At 54.9% G+C, this 8,422-nt stretch overlaps 1 long non-coding RNA gene across 1 annotated transcript; it reads right to left on the reverse strand.

Annotated features, from left to right (window-relative positions):
- Positions 1 to 3,753: 3,753 nt before the first annotated feature.
- LOC123650005 lies at positions 3,754 to 7,809 on the reverse strand. The gene is made up of 3 exons (XR_006739207.1): positions 7,620 to 7,809; positions 6,940 to 7,094; positions 3,754 to 4,848 (listed from the first exon to the last, which is right to left on the reverse strand). It is a non-coding gene; the product is annotated as an uncharacterized LOC123650005 (long non-coding RNA).
- Between the last annotated feature and the right edge of the window lie 613 nt (positions 7,810 to 8,422).

Raw genomic sequence — 8,422 nt, forward strand, 5'->3', positions numbered from 1 at the left:
AACTTTCACTGTGCTGCAAATGGTGCTTTATTTGCTCCTCTAGGTGTGAGGGTAAGTGGGCCGTCTCTGTCCTTTCACGCTTTCCAGAAAGGTTTCTGTTCTTTGTTTTCTAAAAGGGAAGTCAGCCTCTGGGCAGCGTGGCCTGGGCAGCATGGCCCGGGCACCCTCATGGGTCCAGGTGACAGTGCCCAGGGCCAGCACGTGGCAGCTCTGGCTGGGTGGGCGGCTCTGCCCTTCCTCCCCTCTCTTGGCTGGGCCAGAGGTGGGGACGGGATCGGGGGGGCTGCACTCAGGGGTGCGTAGTGGCTCCTGGGGCCACCTTGTTGCCGTCACCTTTCTGTCACTGTTTTCTGTGACACTGAAAACCATCCGCAAGGACAGAAGCAGGTTTCAGAGGAGGTCTTCTCCTGGAGCAGGGAAAGTGCTGGCTTCCGGCGTCACCCCGAGCTGGGCCATCGGGAGGAAAACACTCCCGGGACCGGCCCGCTGTCCTCGGCCCATTTCCCAACAGGGCAGCTCGGCCCGGGCGGCTGTGCAGGGAGCCGCACTTCACGGCTCAGTGAGGGACGTGTTGAAAATCACAGGACTGGAAGGATAAAAACTGACTCTTAAGAAAATGTTCTAAAACCGAAAACAAAAGTGAAACAAAATTCTCTGCATGGAAGGAGAAAGAGCGGCATGTAGACAGAAGAAATGGGGGAGTAATATTCTCTGAGAGCTATTCCCAGAGAAACTCTCTGGAAATGTTTTAGAGCCGAGACAATACCGTATACTACCTTTCATTTAAACATGATCCGTTTCGAATTTTAAAATAAATGTCAACTTGCAAAAAAGATTCTGTAGTTACAAATGATCCTGATATTTTCTGATAAACACAACCTGACAATGGTGCCTTTGTTTTAATTAAACCTGGAGCCCGTCCAGGGGCCCGTGCCGGAGTTTCCCCAGCAGCTGCTCTGAGCTCTTGGGCGAGCAGGAGACACGGTGGTGGGAAGAGATTGGAATTAGATTGTCTTCCCGGCTGCTTCACGCGCAGCATTTATGAGCACAGACTAACCCTCCCTCTCCCGCCTTCCTTCCCGCTCTGGGGGCTTCGCGGCTCCTCCCCGTCCTCATTCGCTCAGCAGCTCCTCGCCTGGTGCCGCCGGGCCCAGCTGGAGGATGGTGCCCGGTGCCCGCTCCAGCAAGGCCACGCACTGCCGCTGAGACACCTGCACGCCCTGGCGAGGTGCCCACTCGCGGTCTCGGCCCCGGCGGGGGTCAGAGCCTTGGGTGGCTGACTGAGCACAGGGTGCCCGGCTCCCGTCTCGGGGGAGGTGCATTTCTTCCCAGCCGGCACAGGGACCAGGATGCCGCCAGCTTTGGCACCTTCCAGTATCTATACAGAGCTTGGACAAATGCGACAGAGGGAACAAACGAGGTGGACAAACAGAAAAGCAAAACAGAAGAGCCGCCCAGCAGCGCCCCCTCGCCCCGAAGCCACAGAAGGAAACGTAGCGCGAGTTAGACGATGGGCCCTGCCCAGGCGCTTTGTGCCACCCCAGCCGCGCAGGTGCCCCGGGGTGGGAGGAACGGCCTGGGACAGGCCAAGGACACAGGTGGAGGTGCCACTGAGGCTGCCACCCCCAGGTGCCCAGCAGGAACCCAAGGATGTGGAAGGCGTCAGCCACCAGGGGCCACCAGTGCATGTCCATTCACCAACTCGTCCTTTTGCGAAGCCCGACACAGAGTCCTTGCCTGGAGCTATGTGGTCACCGTTGTGCACACCCAGCACGTGAGGGGCCCACTGAGCACCTGCTGCGTCCCAGGCGTCTCTGGGCCAGGGAGGAAGGGTGGAGGGGGTGTGGCCATCCTCAGCCACAGAGGTGGAAGAGAATAGTTTGCCCAAAGACAGAACTGGTGGAAGGCGGAGCTGGTCTGAACTTCCGTCGGTCCTGTTCCCAGGCCTGCGATTTTCCGTTCCAGGCACCGTGAGCAGGGCCTCAGCCTCCCCAGGCCCAGCCCACAGCAGACGTGAGGATTAGCCCAGAGAACCGTGCCAAGTCCACAGTCAGTGCTCAAGGTCAGCGCTTAACATTCTCCCTGCCGCTGAGTTTCAGGCGGTGTTTCTCTGGCTCACGCCGTCTGAGCACCGGGACGAGCCTCTGGCGTGGGCAGCCTCCTCCGTTTCTGCCGGGTAATCTGATTGTCTCTAAGCCCAGCCCGTGCCGTGGGACCAGAGTTCCCTTACACAGACCATAATCTCAGCCCCAACATCTCACTGCTGAGAAATGTTGTCTAGGAACCCAAGAAATGTTAACAACTCAGCCTTTGTTGGAGCCAGTGAATGCAAGGAGGTGGCGAGGAACCCCAGGTTATCCGGTGAACCATGGCTCTGGCAACGGTCTCTGTCCCTGAAGACACCAGCCACCAAAGCCACGGATACTTTTCTTTTTCATCCGCTATCACGAGTGGAAGGTAGTTTGAATCTCTGAGTCTATTCTCTTAGCGTATCCTTTGGAATGAGGTCTGTGCTGTGAACTAAAATAAAATCTTAAGCCCCCAGCTGACTAAATGGACCCCTCTTGGCCAAGGAGACCCTAAAAGTACCTTAAAGCTGAGATGCTGGCCATGAGGGAGGTCAGACATGCCTCAGTCGTCCCCCTCCCTTCTTGGAGAAATCCTCTGTGACTCATAACAGGCTAAGGCCGTGCAAGATAGAGCTTGACCCACAGCTGCACGTCAGCCGTTCACTTAACAGATCACGGGGGTCTGGGTGTGTGTCCAGTACATGTCCGGTGGCTTGTCTCTGATTAGCACACTTCCTTAACTTAAACATTCCCAGCCTTTAGACAAAGCTTCATTTCTTTAACCAATCACAAATCAAAGGATCTTAAACCCACCTGTAACCTGTCATGCCTGTAGAAGACATCCTGCCTCGTTGGGCCAAACCAGCATGTGTAATTCCCGTCTCCTCGAAATGTGCAAAACCAAACCGTAGCCCACCCACGGCGGGACCACTCTCTGGGCCATGGTTACACATATTCGGCTCAGAATAAACCTCTTTAAATTATTTTACGGAGTTTGGGTTCTTTTCCACCGACAGTGCTCTTTGTGCATTTATTTTTTAGAAGCAACATCTAAATTAAAATATGCTACGTCCACGTAATAGATGTTTTGCCAATAAACAGGCAGTTTACCTGCGGGCGGGAGGCCTTCAGAGGGGAAAGAGGTGTCCCGGGAACCCGGAAGCTCCACTGGCACCCGGAACAGCTTCGACCAGGAAACTTAGTTCCCCCTCCCCTGTCTGTGGGCGATTTCTGGATACTCTGTTCCAGGCCACTCTGGTGGGTCCTTCTAGAACCCTGTCACCACGAAACTGCCTTCTCAGGGAGGCTTTGCAAAGGCGGCTTTCAGGATTTGGAAACACAAAGCGCCCACATAACAATCAGGAAACAGTGAGAAACGGACCTTGTTTTCAAAGCTGCAATTTTTTTTTTTTGAGACAGAGTCTCCCTCTGTTGCCCGGGCTAGAGTGAGTGCCGTGGCGTCAGCCTAGCTCACAGCAACCTCAAACTCTGGGCTCAAGCGATCCTCCTGCCTCAGCCTCCCGAGTAGCTGGGACTACAGGCATGTGCCACCATGCCCGGCTAATTTTTTTTTCTATATATATATAATTTTAGCTGTCTGGATCATTTCTTTCTATTTTTAGTAGAGACAGGGTCTCGCTCTTGCTCAGGCTGGTCTCGAACTCCTGACCTCGAGCGATCCTCCCGCCTCGGCCTCCCAGAGTGCTAGGATCACAGGCATGAGCCACCGCGCCCGGCCTGGAATTTGAATTAAGCTCAGTTTGAGGACCTCGCTGGAGGAGCCGGGACTCTAAATTGGCTCCAAAGGAAGAACTGGGCCGAGATTGATGCACCTGCCCAGGCCGCAAACCGCACTACTGGACAACCCGGGAAGAATAGACACTTTATCTCCTCCTTACAGTAAACGGCCCATTAATAGAGGAGCCTTTACTGTCACTTCCTGAGGAATAAAGACATTAAAGATGTTTGATACTTAAAATTATGCTTATGTTGTCTGTGAAAATGTGATAAGTACCCCCATAAAAACGGCAGAGAACCCACCTTCTGCTAAGTTGCAAATTCAGAGCCTCATCTGGAAAGAGCCCCTGGTGCATGGGGACCCATGTGTTGCCTGGGAGACGCCCCAGCCGCCTGCCTGGAACCCAGGCAAGTGCCCAGGGGCGCGTCCCAGCACACCCACCGCCACACCGGGGGTGCTGCCTGCCGTCCTCCCCCCACCAGCGGGGTCCGGGCCGAGCACACAGGCAGTCTGGGCCCTCCCTGCGGCGGCAGCTGGCGGCTCATTCCTGGGTCTGATCTGGTGACAGCCAAGTGCAAATTGGTATCCGCAGCAAGAGGGATGGGAAGGAGACTCTCAGGATGTCGGGGAGAGAGAGCCCTCGCCGGCGGCTTCGCCATTTATATGCAGATTTGCCGATGCAAATGAATTAGGAGATGGGGGGCCTTGGAGTGCTCTCTTTCCTGTCTCCTTGAGGCTTAAGTGATCAAAATGCAAATGTCTATAAACAAAAAGGAGGCGAGGCCAGGTCTGAGCTTTGTTCTTGACGGACGCCCTGCCGGGCCTCACACTGGAGAAGCGTCCTTGGCCCGGGGCTGGCAGGGGTGTCAGCTTGGTGACAGCAGGCTCTGAGTCGCAGGACCACACGTTGGAGCAACGTAGTTCATTCCTTCATTCATTCATACGAGTATTGGTTGATCTTTTCTCAGAAGCCAGTCTTTACGGATGAGGTGCACACGTGTCCTGCCTGGAAGGATCTCGGGGCGTCCCCAGCGGGTGATCCTGCAAATCAAGAAACAAAATCCCAGTGTCTGGGCTGGGACGGGGGAGCAGGGTCCCGTCTGAGCACCGAGGAGGGAGCCTTTGGGGTCCCTGGCAGTGTCAAGGAATCCAGGTTTCCAGAACATACGTCAGCTTAGCAGTCTGATAGCACCTTGCGTGACCTTCCACCATCCTGCCCTGAGTACCCACTGGCCCAGAGGGAACACGCCCCTGGAGGGGTGCTGGGAGCGGCCCCTGGGCCCGGATCTTTCAGCAGTCAGGTTCGGTGTGAGGAGCTGCATGGTGGGCCTGGCTGGGGGCTTCGTGCATCTGAGGTGCACACCAGAAGCCCGGTGGTCTCTGCAGGCCTGGGGGAGGGGCAGGGATGGTGGAAGGGGGAGGAGGGGCCCTGGGGGGAGCAGCACTGCCTGGGGGAAGGCGCTGAAGCCCAGACAATGAGGGAGGGGCTGGCTCTGTGGCTCAAGGGGGTGACTGTCCGGCTCTGGGCTCAGAGGGACCCGGAAGCCCTGTCCCCTTCCCCCACCCGTGCTTCTGTTTCCAGGCAACAGTGACGTGGTTGCTGCCTCCCTTACAGCCGCTGGCCCAGGGCAGTTGTTTAGCCCTTGTCGCAGCCTTCTTGGAAGTTACCGGATGCAGGCCCCGCCCTGGGAGCCGCTCAGCTGGGCTTTGCACCCCTGAGCCCAGAGCTCAGGGAGGGGCAGGAGGAGCGGGCCCCAGGGGGTCTCAGGGCCCTGGAGGGACAGCCCATAGGTGCCCGGATGCCTTCTTGTTTCTCATTCTTCCGAGGGCCACCAGGGTGCGATTTATCGATCTTTTCCTTGAATTAATCCTTACATAAAACAACATTTAAATAATTATCTTAAATTTTCAATGACAAGTAATAAAGCTAATTAAGGGTGATCAGGAAGCCCTTTATTAGCCACAAAGACATTATGGGAACTTCTAAGATAGACCAATAATGAAAGATCAATATGCCAGTGGAAGAAACTCAATGTGACCGTATAAACCAACAGGGACTTACTTGACAGTAGAATATTTCACACTTGTAAGGTGAATTAGTTTAAGTGTCAATAAGGATAAACAATTACAAAGTGGAAAGTAGCCAAATGTTCCCACAGGAGAGTGAGAAAACAGACCTGGAGGAAAAGTTTGTCCCTGTCGGCCCCCCGGGGTCGGGGACGTGGCTGAGCCCTGTCACCGCCACACGGTTGGGAAGCTCAGGCCCGTCCACGCTGGTCAGCACTGCGGATCTTAACAAAAGGTACAAGAGGAATTAAAATCCTCTCTGATTTCTAATACGAATGACTGACATTGATATTCACTTAGGAATTCCAATATAGTTAGTGTTTGCAACAGAATAGCAAACGGCAGTTATTTGTCCCCTCGAGGGACATCCCAGGAGTTTCCTCTGGAAGCAGAGGGGGCCTCAGGTTGGTCCTGTCTGTGATCAAAGTCACGTCCCCCCCAGCCGCTGTTTGTCTTCTTGCGCTAGTGGGACGTCTGGGCTCTGCAGAGCCTGCAGCCCCCGGGCTAAGCCACGACAAAAAGAAGAGTGTGGGCTTGTCCCCTATTTAAAGAAGAAGGGGAAGGGGGTTGGGGGGCGGCTAGAACAGCCAGTCTGGGACCTTAGGCACCCTAGGACTTCACCAGCAGCCGTCTGGGCCCCCCGGACACCCGCCAACGTCCCGTCCTGCTGGCAGCCACCGCGAGGACAGGGCTCCTTTGAGAATCGGTGAGTTGCAGAGGTGCTTATGCACTAACTGCGGGGTCCAACTGCGCCAGGGTCACGGCAACACGGTTTGGAGGACTGAACCACCGGCCCACAAAGGTTGGGAGCACATTCGTTACTTTATGTTATTTTAGCAACAACAAAATACCAAACGGATCGAAGGGAAAACCCACCTAAAAGTAATGTCCTGTAGGGTAGAGGGTGTACTGGCAGGTAATCGGGGCAGAGGGAAAAATAGCCGAGTTAAAATGAAGGTTCCTTCTCACCAGCAGGGGCACGTAGGAAATGCCCTCTCCACCCCCCTCGCTGTGTTTGCCCGGTCACGTCCCCGGCAGTGTCCTGCCAGAGACCTCAGGGCTCACCTGGGACAGGACCACTTTCGGATCAGGGCTACCGCCGGGCCACAGAGAGCGGCCAGCTGGCTGTGGACTCCAGGTGAAACGAGGAATTCAACCCTCTTCCGCTACAACTTGGGGTTCTGATTTTTTCTGCAGAGGAGGAAGTGCTGGCAGAATTCCTAAGATGGAAAGAAGAGGTGTATTTTATTGATTTTAGGAGTGTGCCGAATCTTTCTAAGCTCATGCATAATGAATGTCCTTTGATTTTTTTTCCAAACACACTTCCAAGTAGAGTTGTTGTGACTGTAGCTAAATATAGTATGAAATACACACCTGGTAATGAAACAGAGAAGATGGTTGATCAGAAGAGGGAGGTGAGAGTCCTGTCCCCCCACAGCCCGGGGAAAGGCCACCGTGGCGAGCGTGTGACCTCCCGAGTGCTCAGGGCCCTCCCAGCGGGAGTCTTCCCACGGCTGCCTTGCCAAGGCCACGGTCCTGCGTCTGAACACGGAGGTGGCTGTGCACACCTTCACGCACACGCAATTCTGCTCACGCGGGACGTTTAGCTCTACGGCTATATTCAACTTAAAATATTTAAACGTATTTTTATATTTATTTCTATTTTATAAAAATTGATGCATCTTTTACATATCATGAATTCTTCCCTAATAACAAAATACGGTCCTCAAACACCGTTTGCTCACCTGAGGACGCCTGTGTGCAGACAGGACAGGTGCAGCCGTTGCCGCCTGTCTCCCGCAAGAGCATCCGGACGCCGAGACGCATTTTTTTCCAGGTCAGGAAACAGAAAAGCAATAATGATTGTGGGACTGGACCACGGCATCTAGGCCCAGCATTTAGGACACTTGTAGGTTCTTTTTGGCCTTGCTTTGTGTGCCCCTGCTGGAGGTGAGCACGCATGGAGGGTCAGGGTACACCCAGGACTGGGGGGCCAGGGCACACCCGGGACTGGAGGGTCGGCCTCACCCAGGTTCTGCTTGCAGCAATCCCAGTCTTCCTTCCAGGAATTTCACCACTCCTGGTCCCTTTGATCTTTGCCAGAATCCCACACAGAGGGGACAGGGATGGTTGCTTCCCCTGAGGAAACAGTCACTCGGCTGGGCGGTCGCAGAGAATTCCCAACCGGTGTGCGAGACCAGTGTTGTCCTCACCCAGCAGGTCTCAGGTGGCTCTGTGCACCGGGCAGGGGGCAGGAGGCCAGGACCAGGAAGGACAGCTCCTGCTCTGTCCCCGAGAGCTTGTCAGAGACCCCGCGGGCCTGCAGACCCCGTGCACTGAGCTGCCGCGGAGGAAGAAGGTCCTGCTCCGCGTTGTCCCACGTGGTGCAGAGTGACCTCACACAGGGCGCCCAACTCGGCGCTGCTGACCGTGACTCCAAAGCATTAAAAGCAACCTAAAGGCCTGGGCACAAAGGATGAATTAGACAAATTACAATGTATCAGTAACATCGGTACTTGCAGCCACTAAGAAAGACGACACAGCTATG

This window comes from Lemur catta, chromosome 14 (genome assembly GCF_020740605.2).
Source record: "Lemur catta isolate mLemCat1 chromosome 14, mLemCat1.pri, whole genome shotgun sequence".
NCBI classification, from domain to species: Eukaryota; Metazoa; Chordata; class Mammalia; order Primates; family Lemuridae; genus Lemur; species Lemur catta.